This window comes from Carcharodon carcharias, assembly GCF_017639515.1.
Source record: "Carcharodon carcharias isolate sCarCar2 chromosome 27 unlocalized genomic scaffold, sCarCar2.pri SUPER_27_unloc_1, whole genome shotgun sequence".
Taxonomy (NCBI): domain Eukaryota; kingdom Metazoa; phylum Chordata; class Chondrichthyes; order Lamniformes; family Lamnidae; genus Carcharodon; species Carcharodon carcharias.
The window spans coordinates 3,829,063-3,845,634 of NW_024470624.1; the positions used below are offsets into that span (position 1 = coordinate 3,829,063).

General features: G+C 44.5%; 1 pseudogene; it reads right to left on the bottom strand.

Annotated features, from left to right (window-relative positions):
- The window catches only part of LOC121273617, a 30,441-nt pseudogene extending 15,260 nt beyond the window's left edge, over positions 1–15,181 (bottom strand).
- Positions 15,182–16,572: the final 1,391 nt, after the last annotated feature.

Below are 16,572 nucleotides of genomic sequence, written 5' to 3' on the forward strand. Positions count from 1 at the left end.
TTTTTAAAGTGTCAAATGAATCGAAGTATGAAATTAAACTGTGGGGCATTTTAATCCCTTTCCTCTGCTTGTTTCTGACTTTTTTTAGTTAGTAGCGCATTTGCTCCACACGTACTGTTTCTTTTCTAGTCCCATCTCCATTTCCTTTGGCCCTGGAGGAAAATTTTTTTGTCATTCAACCTCTCCTGTCTTCTACCCTCTCCTTTTGTCCTTGTTCCATCCACCCCTCGCTCAAAACCTAGGACATCTCTAACTTTTCCCAGTTCGGATGAAAGGTCACACACTGGTTTCTCTCTCTCTCTACACAGATGCTGCTAGACCTGCTGAGTTTTTAATTCCAGCATTTTTTGTTTTGATTTCAGATTTCCAGCATCCGCAGGATTCTGCTTTTAGATGAGCTGGAAGCCCCCAGAGTCACAGCCTCTGGATCTCTCACTTTTTTTTGGCAAAAATATACTTTATTCATAAATCTTCAACAACATTTCAAACCATTTCAAAATCATCATCACAAAAATACAATTAGGTTCAACTTTTACAGCATGAATCACAAGGTGTATCAGTACAAACAATGACTATTACAATCATTGGCAGACATTCATTTTGAGCTGTACATCCCGAGGGGCTCTTTACAGTTCCCAGCCCTGCAGTGCACTGTGGCAGAAAGGTCTTAGTCAGCGACCCTTCCCCATTGGGCCTTTGCGGCAGCTGTCCCAAGCTTTAGTGCGTCCTTCAGCACATAGTCCTGGACCTTGGAATGTGCCAGTCTGCAACACTCGGTCGGGGACAACTCTTTGCGCTGGAAGACCAACAAGTTACGGGCAGACTAAAGAAAGTCTTTTACTGAGTTGATGATCCTCCAGCTGCAGTTGATGTTTGTCTCGGTGTGTGTCCCTGGGAACAGCCCGTAGAGCACAGAGTCCTGTGTCACAGAACTGCTCGGGACAAACCTCGACAGAAACCACTGCATCTCTCTCCAGAACTTCTGTGCAAAGGCACAATCTACAAGGTGAACAACGGTCTCTTCCCCACCACAGCCACCTCGAGGGCAATGTGCCGAGGGAGTGAGACTCCTGGCGTGTAGGAAGGATCTGACGGGGAGGACCTTTCTCACCACCAGCCAAGCTACGTCTTGGTGCTTGTTGGAAAGTTCTGGCGATGAGGCATTCTGCGAAATGACTTTGTCAGTTTGCTCGGGGAACCATCCAACCGGGCCAGCCTCTCCTTTTCCCTCAGGGCCTTTTAAGATGTTATGTGCCGACCACTACCTGATGGACTTGTGGTCAAAGGTGTTTCTCTGCATAAATTTTCCCATGAGGGACAGGTGGTACGGCACGGTCCAACTAATTGGAGCGTTCCGCAGCAGTGTGGCCAGACCCATCCTTCGCAACACTGGGGACAGGTAGAACCTCAGCATGTAGTGACACTTGGTGTTTGCATACCGAGGGTCTACTCACCGCTTGATGCAGCCACACACAAAGGTGGCCATCAGTATGAGGGCGATGTTGGGCAGGTTTTTTCCCCCTTTATCTAGAGGCTTGTACATTGTGTACCTATGGACATGATCCATTTTCAACCTCCAGATAAAGCGGAAGATGGCTCGGGTGATCGCCACCACACAGGAGTGTGGAATGGGCCAGACCTGCGCCACGTACAGCAACAGCGAGAGTGCCTCACACCTGATGACCAGGTTCTTACCCACAATGGAGAGGGACCGTCGCTCCCACATGCCCAGTTTCCTTTTCACCATAGACACTCGCTCCTTCCAGTTTCTAACGCGTGCCCTGGTCCCTCCGAACCATATCCCCAGCAACTTCAGGCCGTCAGCCCTGACAGTGAAGGGGACAAAGGATCGGTCAGCCCATTTCCCTCTGGATCTCTCACAGCTGGATTCCTCCATTCAGCCTTTTTGCTTTTCTTTTCCCAGCTGCTCAGACTTCCTTCCTCTCCATCTCCCACTCCCAGCTTCACTGTTCAGTTACTGAACTCTTCCCTTTTCTCCTGAAAACCTCAACCTCACAAACCCTGTCTGTTTCTCTTCTCTTTCTTTTCAAAACAAACAAAGTGTTTTACTCACAGATGTTGGACACAGGAGGAAGTTTTAGTCTGGGTAAAGCTCAATCTGCATTCACACAAAGCCCACGCTCTGATTGACTGGAGGACCAGTGTCCTTCTGGTCCTCCTACTTTTCCCATTGGTCAATCCCCCAGCATGAAGGGAAGGCTCTCCCCTGCACATGCGCAGCTTCCCCTCTCCCGAATTCTCCGAGCGCCTTCTCACTCTGGCCGGAGCCGTCAGCCGGTTGTCTGGAAACCTTGGCTCGAGGAGGGGGAAGGGAAGCAGGAACAATGGGTGGGGGCGGGGCAAAAACAGAATTACCTGGAAAAACTCAGCAGGTCTGGCAGCATCGGCGGAGAAGAACAAAGTTGACGTTTTGAGTCCTCATGACCCTTCAACAGAACTGAGTGAACTTAGGAGAGGGGTGAAATATAAGCTGGTTTAAGGTGGGGGGGTGGGGGGAGAGAAGTTTGGGGGAGGGGTGGTTGTATGGACAAGCAAGCAGTGAAAGGAGCAGATAATCAAAAGATGTCACAGACAAAAGAACACAGAGGTGTTGAAGGTGGTGATATTATCTAAACGAATGTGCTAATTAAGAATGGATGGCAAGACACACAAGGTACAGCTCTAGCGGGGGTGGGGTGGAATAAGACTAACTGGGCATAAAAGGTATAGATTTAAAATAATGGAAATAGGTGGGAAAAGAAAAATCTATATAAATTATTGGAAAAAAACAAAAGGGAGGGGGGAAGAACCGGAAAGGGGGTGGGGCTGGAGGAGGGAGTTCAAGATCTAAAATTGTTGAACACATTATTCAGTCCAGAAGGCTGTAAAGTGCCTAGTCGGAAGATGAGGTGCTGTTCCTCCAGTTTGCGTTGAGCTTCACTGGAACGATGCAGCAAGCCAAGGACAGACATGTGGGCAAGAGAGCAGGGTGGAGTGTTAAAATGGCGAGCGACAGGGAGGTCTGAGTCATTTTTGCGGACAGACCGCAGGTGTTCTGCAAAGCGGTCGCCCAGTCTGCGTTTGGTCTCTCCGATGTAGAGGAAACCGTGGGGGCGGGGCTCCCATGTCCACAAGCCTGGCCTGCAGACTGGAACCCAAGGACATCACCGCGGAGCAGACTGATTCCTATTGGCTGATTCAGACAGGGTTGCATTGTAGACGTCACAATGTGGATGTTGGACAATGAGCTTCAGACTGAAACTTCCTCCTCTGGGCGACATCTGTGAGGAAATCAATGTTTCCCCCTTTCCATTTCTTTTCTCATTCTGGGGGCAAAATGCTGACTTGCAGGAAATGAAGGGAAAGAAAGTGAATCCATTACCGTATGTTGTAAACATATTTAGTCCAGTCACATAGATATATATGTAATCTATATATATGGCTAGCAGACTGTATTTTCGGGTGCTTTGTGTCCTGGACAGGAAGCAGCGAGGCTGCATCTGTTGATGAGCATGAATGAGCAGCTTGAGGAGAATTGGGAGGGTGTAGATTAGGTGCAGCACAATGAGAATGGAGGGAGGGTGTGTGGGATGAAGATTTACAGTTTTGGGGGAAGGACAGTAGTTCCATAGAATTGTCTGTTCTGAATTTCTATTCTGTACTGACATTGATGACTTTTGTAAACTCCTTTTACAGAATATTTGAAGAGGAGGATTTACAGATAGAAATCTCAAAGGAAACATCACGCCACAATCTGACAATTCAGGTCTATTCATCAGGACATGAATGACATTGGCCTTTGAATGTAGAATGAGAAGTGTTTGTCCTGTCTGCTTTAAAAGATTTTTAACAGCAGTGTAACTTGAAAAAAATTGAGGCAGACACACCCGAGTGAGAGTGTTCCAGTGCATTGTCTGTGAAAAGGGCTTTAATCAGTTGCACAGCCTGAAAAAAACATTGCATGATTCAAAGTGCAGAGAGATCATGCACGTGTTCTGTGTGTGGACAAGGCTCCAACTGATCAAAGAATCTTGACTGACACAAGGATACCCACACCATGGAGAAATCATGGAAATGTGGGGACTGTGAGAAGGGATTCCGTGTCCCCTGTGAGCTGGAAACTCATCGGCGCAGTCACAGTGGAGAAAGACCATTCACCTGCTCTGTGTGTGGGAAGGGTTTCATTGATTCATCTACGCTGCAGAGGCACCAGCGAGTTCACACCGGGGACAGGCCATTCACCTGCTCTGTGTGTAGGAAGGCATTCAGAGATTCCTCCACCCTGCTGACACACCAGCGAGTTCACACCGGGGAGAGACCATTCACCTGCTCTGAGTGTGGGAAGGTATTCAGAAATTCCTCCACCCTGCAGAGACACCAGCGACTTCACAGTGGAGAGAGGCCATTCAGCTGCTCAGCGCATGGGAAGGGATTCTCTCACTTATCCAGCCTGCTGCGACATCGATGCGTTCACACCGGGGAGAGGACATTCACCTGCTGTGTGTGTGGGAAGGGATTCACTCAGTCATCCAGTCTGCTGAGACAGCAAAGCAGCCAGACCGATGAGAAACCTGTTCAATGCTCTGATTGTGGGAGTTCCTTTAAAAACCCAACACTGGTGGACCGTCAGCTCGGCATTCACACTCAGGAGAGACTATTCAACTGCTCTCACTGTGCAAAGAGCTTTAGAACATCGTATGATCTCCTGAGACATCGGCGAGTTCACAACAGGGAGAAACCGTTCATCTGCTCTGAATGTGGAAAGGGATTCACTCAGTTATCTAGCCTGCTGACACACCAGTGTGTTCACGCTGGAGACAGGCCATTCACTTGCTTCGTGTGTGGGAAGGGATTCAGTCAGTTATCCAGCCTGCTAAAACACCAGCGAGTTCATACCGGAGAGAGGCCATTCACTTGCTCCAACTGTGGGAAGCAATTCACTCAGTTATCCAGCCTGCTGAGACATAAGGCAGTTCACACCGGGGAGAGGCCATTCACCTGCTCTGAATGTGCGAAGGGATTCACTCAGTTATCCAGCCTGCTGAGACACCAACACATTCACACAAGGGAGAGACCGGTCAACTGCTCCGCATGTGGAAAGGGTTGCACTTGTTCATCCGAGCTGCTGAGCCACCATGACAGCCACACCGATTAGAGACCTTTTAGATGCTCTGACTGTGGGTGTTAGTTGCATCAGTTGAAGTTAAGTATATACAATTGGAGGGAATTGACTGAATGGTTACTTGAGCACATATAAAGAGACAAATTGGCTATCAACAGGTCCAGGCAGCAGGTGGCGAGGGGGTCGTCGGGCCCGACTGCCCAGTTTCTATGGCTACATTCATGGCCGGGTATCCCTGCAGAGGGAGCACGCGGTGTCCGCTGGCCGCTGGAGGCATTCCGTGACTGGTGGGCACCGCAGGGGCTGGGGCACATCACTGACCCACCGCAATCATATTTTGGTTTAACCTATGTAATTTTCCTTTGTGGTTTTGTCTTTCATTGCATTTCCTCTTTAAGGGACTTCCCCTTTAATTTTTTCAATTGATCTTTTGTTAATTTGTCCCTTTTAATTGTTAATTTGATATTCAAAAGAGTATGAAGAGACCCTTACTGACACAGAGTGGAGTCGAGTCAGGAGGTATATACCTGTAATGTTTCACTCCGTGAATAAATCTATACCAAGTAAAGATTGGCTCCAGTTTCTTCCTTCACCATCAGGCTATCAGGATTATAACATGGTAACAGAGAATGCTTGTCTAATGGTGGAGATTGGTAACTAGAGGAAAATTAAATTTCAGACAGAAACTTACAATCCGAGTTGCTTTTGTGAGAAATGGCTGAAAGCAAGTAGAAATGGAACTGGTTCATAATCTTAAAGGCTTCCACTGGGTCACCCTTCAGTCTTGTCTTTTCTGGAGAAAAGTGCCCAGGCTGTTTCACTTTTTATGAGGGTTAAATGCTCTCAATTCTTGTAAATCTTTGTTGCGACTTCTCCAGTGCCTCTATTTCCTTTTTCTAAATGGAGATCACAAATGTTGACAGTATTCCTACTGTAATCTAACCATTATTTTAAACAAGTTGAACATAACCTCCCTGCTTTTCAATTCTATCCCTCTAGAATGGAACCCTGTATCTGGGCCCCACACTTTAGGAAAGATGTGAAGTTCTTCGAGAGGGTGCAGAGGAGATTGATGAGACTAGCACCAGGGATGAGGGACTTCAGTTAGTTGGAAAGACTGGAGCAGCTGAAATTGTTCTCTAGATCACAGAGTTACTCGGACAGAGAAGTAGGCCATTCAGCCCATCGAGTCAATGGCGGCTCTGCAGAGCAAACCAGTCAGTTCCATTGCCCCGTTCTACCTCTGTAGCTCTGCAAATTTATTTCCCACAATTGCCCCTACAATTTCATTTTGAAATCGCTCATCGTCTCTGCTTCCCCCAACCACCAGCCTCTCAGGCAGCGAGTTCCAAGTCATCACCAGTCACTGTGTAAAAATACTTCTTCCTCACATCCCTCCTGCAATTCCTGCCGAAAACTTTCCCCCTCATCCATGCATCATCAGCGAATAGGAACAGCTTTTCTTTATCCACTTTATCTAAACCTGTCATAATCTTGTACACCGCCATCAAATCTCCCCTCACCCTCCTTTACTCCAAGGAGAACAATCCCAGACTGACGTCTATAATGAAGAGCAAACAGAATATGTTAATGCCTGAAATCAAATGGGAATGTTTGATTTCTGTTTTACCAATATTAGCTAAATATTGTACTGGACAGTAAAGCAATTGGAATAACTCACCTTGGGGGTAGTTCAGTGGAATATATTAACCTGATGTCCACCTACATTCCAGTGAAAGTCAGGAAATTGTAGGTGAAATGAATAAGCTGATCACGTTGCCCTCGAGGTGGCTGTGGTGGGGAAGAGACCATTGTTCACCTCCTTGTGGAATGTATCTTTGCAAAGAAGGTCTGGAGAGAGATGCAGTGGTTTTTGTCGAGGTTCATCCAGAGCAGTTCTGTGACACAGGACTCTGTGTTCTACGGGCTGTTCCCAGGGACACACAGCGATACAAACATCAACTCCAGCTGGAGGATAAACTCGGTGAAAGACGTTCTTTGGTCTGCCCGAAACTTGTTGGTCTTCCGGTGCGAAGAGTTGTCCCTGATCAAGTGTTGCAGACTGGCACATTCCAAGGTCCAGGACTACGGGCTGAGGGATGCACTAAAGCTTGGGGCAGCCGCCGCAAAGGCCCAGTGGGGAAAGGTCGCTGTCTAAGACCTTTCTGCCATAGTGCACCGAGGTGCTGGGAAAGGTATAGACCCATTGGGCTGTACAGCTCACAATGAATGTATGTAGTGAATACTAATTGTATTATAATTGTATCGAAGCACCTCAGAGTGCAACGTGATGTATGTTGATAACTCCAATACCATTGTCCTGTCTGTAATGACCATATTGAAACAATTGTAATATTCATTGATTGTGTTGAAGCACCTTGTGATCCATGTATAAAAGTTGAATCTGATTGCACTTTTTGTGATGGTGATTTAGAAATGTTTTACAAAACATGTTCTTTCAGGTATTTTATGAATAAAGTATACTTTTCAGAAGAAAAAAAAATTCGGCCCGTCCAGCCTGCTCCACCATTCAATAAGTTCATGGCTGATCTGGTCTGGTCTCAACTCCACTTTCCTTCCTACGCCTCATACCCTTTCATTCCCTTGTCAATCAAGGATTTGTCAATCAAACTGAGCCTTAAAAATAACCAATGACCCTGCCACCATCGCTCCCTGGGGAAGATAGTTCCATAGTCTGGCAACCCTCAGAGAAAAAAATTCTCCTAATCTCTGTCTTAAATGGGAGACCGCCTTATGTTTAAACCGTGTCCCCAATTCTAGTCTCTCCCATAAGGGGAAACATCCTTTCAGCATCCACCCTGTCAAGCCCTCTCAGGATCTTAAAAGTTGCAATAAGATCATCTCTCATTCTTCTGAACTCCAATGGATACAGGCCTAACCTGTCCAACCTTTCCTCAGAGGATAAACCCCTCATTCCAGGAATCAGGCGAGTGAACCTTCTCTGAACTGCTTCAAATGCAATTATGTCATTTCTTAAATAAGGAGACCAAAATCGTGCACAATACTCAAAATGTGGTCTCACCAAGGCCCTGTACAACTGCAGGAAAACATCCCTATTTTTATATTTCATTCCCCTCACAATAAACACCAACATGCCATTTGCCTTTCTAATCACTTGCTGTCCCTGAGTATTAACTTTGTGATTCATGTACCATGACACCCAGGTCCCTCTGTACCTCAGAGTTCTGCAATCTCATTGCATTTTAATGTGCTGTTTTTTTATTGTTCCTGCCAAAGTGGACAAGTTCACATTTTCCCCACATAATATTCCATCTGCCAAATTTTTGCCCCCTCACTGAACCTTCTATATCTCTTTGCAGACTCCTTGTGTCCACTTCACAAATTACTTTCCTATCAATCTCTGTGTCATCAGCAAATTGTAAATGGTTGAGGGCCCAGCACTGATCTCCTGTGGCATTCCACTTGTCACATCTTACCAACCCGAAAATGACCCATTTAAGCCTACTCTCTGTTTCCTGTTAGCTAACCAATCCTCTACCCATGCTAATATGTTACCGCCTCCACTACGAGCTCTTACTTTGTGGAGTAACCTTTGCTGTGACACCTTGTGAAATGCCTTCTGGAAATCTAAGTTTACCATATCTACAGGTTCCCTTTTATCCACATTTCTTGTTACTTCTTCAAAGAACTTCGATAAATTAGTAAATCACGATGGGCTCCCTGAACCCCATTTTCTAAGATTGTATGTCAACAGGAAAATAAAATCTCATTTCTCCCTCTGTCTCCTTTGCCAATGACCTAATAGAGGGACTCACTTTCTGTTAAAGAGCCTGTCAACCCCTCTCACCCACTTTGCATAAAGTGAATAAATTTTATCAGGAAATAAAATATTCTTACCGATAAAAGTTTATTAATGAAACAGAACATGGTTAAAACACACAAAATTACATGAGGGTCAGAGAAAACCAGAGTAAAAGGATGTGCACAATGTTCTGGACCCAAATGGTTTCTCTTTGGCTCCTCTGTTCCCATGACTCCCTGCTTTGGACACAGGGGCACTGAACCCCAGGAGTCAAGTCACCATCAGCCCCCCCTTCTGCACCCCGATTGGTTGGAGGCCCACTTCCCAGTCAGACTTCCAGCACCTTCCTGTCTCTCTATTACTGCAACGCCCATGAGAGAAAGCTAGCTGGAAATAGTAATACAGATAGTAAGAGTTTCTATAGATGTTTAAAAAAGAAAAGAGTTAACAAAGTGAGCGTTGGTCTTATAGAAAGTGAGTCTGGAGAATTAATAATGGAAAATAAGGAGATGAATTGAACAGTTACTTTGCATTGGTTTTCACTATCGGGGATACAATTAACAACCCAGAAATAGCTGTAAGTCAGGAAATGGAAAGGAGGATGGAATTCAAGAAAATTACAATCACCACAAAAGTGCCATTGAGCAAATTTTTTGGAGCAGTTTACCAACTGGGTTGCAGGCCCCATTATTCTCACCTAAATTCAGCCCTCAGCTCCGTTGCCTGGTTGTAATTGGCACGAGAAATAGAGCAACAGAAAGGTGCCGGAGGCTCAAATGGGAAGTTGAAACTTGTGGCTCTAAACCAAATATTAGGATCTCTGTAAAGACTGGTAAATTGTAAAAAGAAATTCAGATTAAAGGATCACAAAACAAGATATCAAGTTTTATGATTTACTACAACAAACAAACTAGAAGCAACATTAGCTAAACACCATTTTTGTGGGCAAGGTATAGCTTAAACTATCAATGAGAATTTTGCTCTTTGACTTTTAACATAATCAAAAATTCCACTCCATGGTTATACTTTACTCTGTTCCTGAAGTAGACACTCAATTATCATGGAACCTGTCCAGAGTGATTCTTTGCTCCTGAGGGTTTACTTCCATTCTTTTCCTTTCCCAGTCTGGCAACCTTAAACCCCAGAACCGTCTTTCACAGTGAAGGGTCTCGTGGGTTCTCCCTCTAACTCAAGCAAGGCAAATCTTCCAGTCTCATTTTAAATCCTTGTGAATTTGGTCTTTTCAATCTGAGCACAAGGTCCCATCCACATTCGCGTGTGTTGAAAGAGACTTGCTGCCTCTATCAGCTCTCTCTCTCTTGGATCCTGGCAGACTGATCTGTCTGTGAAATTCAGAGAAGCCTTTTAGAAGAACTTTACAACCCAATCCTACAATGGCTTCCTATGCATCCTTCTCCAATCAAAGCCCATCTCCATGGCAATGTGAATCACATGGGCCTTGTATCCAGGTAGGAATGCCAATTAGTTATCTTTCAGACTCCCAACATCATTCTATCTGGAAATTAAATAGACAATTAAAGTGTAGTCGTTTACAAAATCTGACATTTAAATACCTCCATGGAGTTTGGAGACTAACAGACTAACTGATATTGAAGGATGCATGACATTAAGTAGGGACAGGAAGCTTGGAAAAGGTAAAGGGATGGCACTGTTAATTAATGGTGGCATTACCGCAATAGAGAGGGATGATCTAAGTTCAGGAAACCAGGATATAGAAGCAGTTTGGGTAGAGATGAGAAATGATAAAGGCAAGAAGTCACTTGTGGGAGTGGTGTACAGGCCCCCTAGCAGTAACCACATGGTAGGATGGAGTATAAAGAAAGAAATAATGGGAGCTTGTCAGACGTTACAGTGATAAATATAAGGGATTTAAATCTACATACACACTGAAAAAATCAGATAGGCCAAGGTAGCCTAGATGGGGAGTTCACAGAACATTTTCAGGATAGTTTCTTAGAATAGCACATTCTTCAGCCAGACAGCAGGCTATATTAGACCTGATATTGTGCAATGAGATAAGATTAATTAATGACGACATAGTGAAGGCACCCCTAGGTAGCAGCAATCACAATCTGATTAAATCTTATCTTCAATTTGAGGGAGAGGGTCCAAGACAAGTATTTTAAACTTAAAGAAGGGCAGTTATGAGGGCATGAAAGCAGAGCTAACTAAAGTGAACTGACAAATTAGGTTATGGGATGCATCAATAAAGATGCAGTGGCAGACATTTAAAGGGATATTTCAAGATATGCAGAATAGATACACTCCAACAAGAAAGAAAAATTCCAAGGGGAGGACGCACCATCTGTGGTTAACTATAAAAGTTAAAGATAGCATCAAACTTAAAGCGAAAAGAGCTGGCAGGTAAGAAGACTGGACAGAATATAAAAACAGCAAAGACTGACCATAAGAGATAAGGAGCGAAAAATTAGAGTATGAGAGAAAGCTAGCTGGAAATAGAAAAACAGATAGGAAGAGTTTTTATAGATGTTTAAAAAAGAAAAGTTAACAAAGTGAACGTTGGTCTTATAGAAAGTGAGTCTGGAGAATTAATAATGGAAAATAAGGAGATGGCAGATGAGTTGAACAGGTATTTTGCATTGGTCGTCACTATAGGGGATACAATTAACAACCCAGAAATAGCTGTAAATCAGGAAATGGAAAGGAGGGTGGAATTCAAGAAAATTACAATCACCACAAAAGTGGTATTGAGCAAATAGTTGGAGCTGCAGGCTGACAAGAACCCAGGTCTTGATGGACTTTATCCTCGGGTCTTAAAAGAAGTGGCTAGTGAGATAGTTGATGTGTTGGTTTTAATTTTCCAAAATTTCCTAGATTCGGGGAAGATTAGATTGGAAAATGGTGAATGTAACTCCTTCATTCAAAAAGGCAGGCAGACAGGAAACTGGAAACGACAGGCCAGTTAGCTTAACATCTGTCATAGGGAGAGTCAACAAGGCTTTGTGAGAGGAAAATCATATTTATCCAATTGATTGGAGTTCTTTGAAGAAGTAACATCTGCTGTGGATAAAGCGGAACCAGTGGAATACTATTCTTAGATTTCCAGAAAGCATTTGAAAAGGCGCCACATCAAAGGTTATTGCAAGAAATAAGAGCTTATGCTGGATGGGGTAAGATATTGGCATGGATAGAAGATTGGTCAGCTAACAGGAAACACGGTAGGCATAAATGGGCCAGTTTCTGATTGGCAAAATGTGACAAATGGTGTGCCATAGGGATCAGTTCTGGGGCTTCAACTTTTTACAAGTTATAGAAATGACTTGGCCGAAGGGACCGAAGGTATGGTTGCTAAATTTGCAGATGACACTAAGATAAGTAGTAAATTAAGTTGTGAAGAGGACATAAGGAGACTACAAAGGGATATTTACAGGTAAACTGAGTGGGGTAAGTGAGTGGGGAAAGATCAGGCAAATTGAGTATATCCACTTTGGCAGGAAGAATAAAAAATAAGCACGTTATAGATAGAGAGAGAGATTGCAGAGCTGTGAGATGCAGAGGGATCTGGGTGTCCTTGTGCATGCATCGCAAAAATTTATGATGCAGGTACAGTAAGTCATTAGGAAAGCTAAAAGAATGTTATTGTTAGAAGTAGGGAGGTTATGCTTCAGTTATAAAGGGCATTGCTGAGACCACATCTGGAGTATTGGTCTCCTTATTTAAGTAAGGATGTAAATGTATTGGAAGCAGTTCAGAGAAGGTTTACTAGATGAATACCTTGAATGGGCGGGTTGTCTTATGAGGAAAGGTTGGACAGGCTGGGCTTGTATCCGCTGAAGTTTAGAAGACTAAGAGGTGCCTTGATTGAAACATATAAGATCCTGAGGGGCCTCGACAGGGTGGATGTGGAAAGGGTGTTTCCTCTTGTGGGAGAATTTGAAAATTGGGGTCACGGTTTAAAAGTAATGGGTCACCCCTTTAAAACAGAGGAGAACTTTTTTCTCTCCGAATGTAGAGAGTCTTTGGATCTCTCTTCCTCAAAGGCCGAGGAAGCAGAGTCTTTGAATATTTTTAAGGCAGAGCGAGATAGGTTCTTGATAAGCAAGAAGTAAAAGGTTATCGGGGGGGGAGGGGGTAAGTGGGAATGTGGAGCTGAAGTTACAATCAGATCAGCCAGGACCTTATCGATTGGTGGAGCAGGCTCGAGGGTCCGAGTGGCCTACTCCTGCTCCTAATTCATATGATCCTATGTTATCACATGCTTTATAATGGATTCAAGCATTTTCCCTACTACTGATGCCAGGTTAACAGGTCTGTAGTTCCCTGTTTTCTCTCTCCCTCCTTAAACAGTGGGTGACATTGGCCACCTTCCAACATGCAGGAACCATTCCAGAATCTATAGAATTTTGATAGATGATCACCAATGCATCCACTATCTCTACAGCCACCTCCTTCAACACTCTGGGATGTAGATCATCAGGTCCAGGAGATTTAACAACTTTCAACCCCATTCATTTCTCCAGTACTACATTTTTACCAATACTAATCTCGATCAGTTCCTCATGCTCACTAGTCCCGTGGCTCTCTAGCATTTTGGGGATGATTTTTGTATCTTCCTCTGTGAGGACAGACACACATTGTTTAGTTTCTCTGCCAATTCCTTATTCCCCTTTATAAATTCTCCTGTCTCTGCCTGGAATGGACCCACATTTCTCTTTGCTAATCTTTTCCTTTCCACATACCTATAGAAGCTTTTACAGTTTTTTATATTTCTCACCAGTTTGCTCTCATGTTCGATTTTCTCTTTCTTTATCAGTTTCTTGGTCCTCATTTCCTGAATTCTAAAAAAGCTCCAATCCTCAGGCTTATTATTTTTTTGGCCACTTTATGAGCCTCTTCCTTTGATCTAATGCAATCTTTATATTTTCTGTTATCCACAGTTGCATCACTTTTCCTGTTGGATTTTTATTCTTTAAAGGAATCTATATTTGTTGTAAAGATATAATAATTCCTTCAATTTCTATTGCCTGTCTACCATCATAACTTTTCATGTAGTTTCCCAATCTACCACAATCAACTTGACCCTCAAACTATCAGAGTTTTCTTCTGTGAGAAACACCCAGATAAATTATACAGAAGAACCATCTAACCAGCACAGCCCATCTCCATGGCAACCTGCCACACTTTGGAGGGTTCCAAACAGGATTGCAAATCTTTTACATTCCAAACACCCTTTCATTCTGTGATCCCAGTGAAATATGAAACTAGATATTCGCAACAAGTCTCAAAGAGCATCAGCCACTGGGGCAAAGTCATGAGACTGGCCAGTCCAGCAGAAAGAAACCCTCCAATCTTCCCAATTCATCAACTGCCAGAATGAACATGGTTCAGTCCTGAATGTGATTAACAGCAACAATAACAGCAGAATCCAACCCCTGGAATCACTTGTGAACTCGCTGGTGTCTCAGAAGGTGGGATGACTGAGTGAAACCCTTCCCACACTGAGAGCAGGTGAACAGCCTCCTCCCGGTGTGACCTTGCTGATGTCTCAGCAGGTGGGATGACTGAATAAATCCCTTCCCACACTGAGAGCAGGTGAATGGCCTCTCCCCAGTGTGAAGTCGCTGGTGTGTCTGCAGATGGGATAACTGAGTGAAGCCCTTCCCACATTCAGAGCAGTTGAACAGCCTCTCCCTAGTGTGAACCCGCTGGTGTATCCGCAGATGGGATAACTGAGTAAATCGCTTCTCACATTCAGAGCAGGTGAACAGCTTCTCCCCAGTGTGAACTCGCTGGTGTGTCCGCAGATGGGATAACTGAGTGAATCCCTTCGCACATGCAGAGCATGTGAACAGCCTCTCCCTAGTGTGAACCTGCTGGTGTCTCTGCAGGTGAGATAACTGAGTGAATCCCTTCGCACATGCAGAGCAGGTGAACGGCCTCTCCCCAATGTGAAATCGCTGGTGTCTCAGCAGGTTGGATGACCGAGTGAATCCCTTCCCACATTCAGAGCAGCTGTACGGCCTCTCCCCGGTGTGAACTCGCTGGTGTGACTGCAGTCTAAATAACTGACTGAATTCCTTCCCACACTCAGAGCAGGTGAACAGTCTCTCCCCGGTGTGAACTCGCTGGTGTGACTGCAGTCTAAATAACTGACCGAATCCCTTCCCACACTCAGAGCAGGTGAACGGCTTCTCCCTGCTGTGAACTCGCTGGTGTGTCTGCAGGTTGGATAACCGAGCAAAACCCTTCCCACACTCAGGGCAGGTGAATGGCCTTTCCCCAGTGTGACTGCGCCGATGAGTTTCCAGCTCAGACGGGGCTTTGAATCCTTTCCCACAGTCCCCACATTTCCACGGTTTCTCCATGGTGCCCTTGTGTCTCTCCAGGTTTGACAATCAGTTGAAGCCTCGTCCACACACAGAACTTGTCCATGAACTCCCTGCTGTGAATGGTGCAATGTTTTTTCAGTCTGTGTAACTGATTAAAGCTCTTTCCACAGTCAGTGCACTGGAACACTCTCACTCGGGTGTGTGTGTCGGTCCTTTTCTAGTCACACTGATGTTAAAATCTTTTAAGGCAGACAGAACAGAGAAACATTTTTCCTTCCAGATTCAAAAGCTGATGATATTCAGGTCCCGAAGAATCCAGTGACTCTCTGAGAACCTAACCTTTGATTTCAGATTTCTGTCTGTAAATCCAACCCTGCTGATATCCTGTAAAAAGAATTCACAACCGTCATCATGATCAGTACAGGATAGAAATTCAGAACAGGCAATCCTAGTTTCTATGGGACATTCTTTACTGTCTCGTTCCCCAAAAGCTGTAAAACTCCATCACACACTCTCTCTCTCTCTGCATTCGCACTCTGCAGTACCTAATATACACCCTCCCAATTCTCCTGAAGGTTCATTTTGATCGACAGATCCACGCTCACCACTTCCTGTTAGGACACAGAGATCATAAGAAATAGGAGCAGTATGAGGCCATTTGGCCCATTGAGCCTGCTTAGACATTCAATGAGATTATAGCTGATCTACCTCAGCACCAGCTTCCCACACAATCTCCAATATCCCTCAATATCCTTCAATTTATTCAATGAGCCAGCCTCCTCTGGTCCCTGTGGAAGAGAATTCCAACATGCTGAGACACCAGCAAGTTCACTCCGGCGAGAGGCCATTCCCTTGCTCTGAGTGTGGGATACGGCCCTCTGAGGAACAAAATTCCTCCTCATCTCCGTCTTCAATGGGAGACATCTTATTTTTAAACTATGTCCCTATTTCTAAATTCCCCCATGAGTGGAAACATCCTCTCAGCATCTACCCTGTCAAGCTGCCTCAGAATCCAATATGTTTCAATAAGATTCTTCTCATTCTTCTCAATTCCAATTTGTATAGGCCCAACTTGCTCAATGTTTCCTCATAAGACAATCCCTTCATCCCAGGAGTCAGCCTGGTGAACATTCTCTGCCTTTATATTTCTTGCTATTTGTCGGTCATATTCGAGTTTCTAATTTTGTTCATGATGCTTTGCTGGTATCTAAGACTTTTCCATACTAGTGGCCCACCAATAATCTTTGCAGCATTGAAAATCATCAACAGGGCTGCTAGTCTTAAAAATATGTCTGTGCCTACAGTAATGGGCCAAGTGTTATATACAGTGCAGGATTATTTGAACAGAGATATAG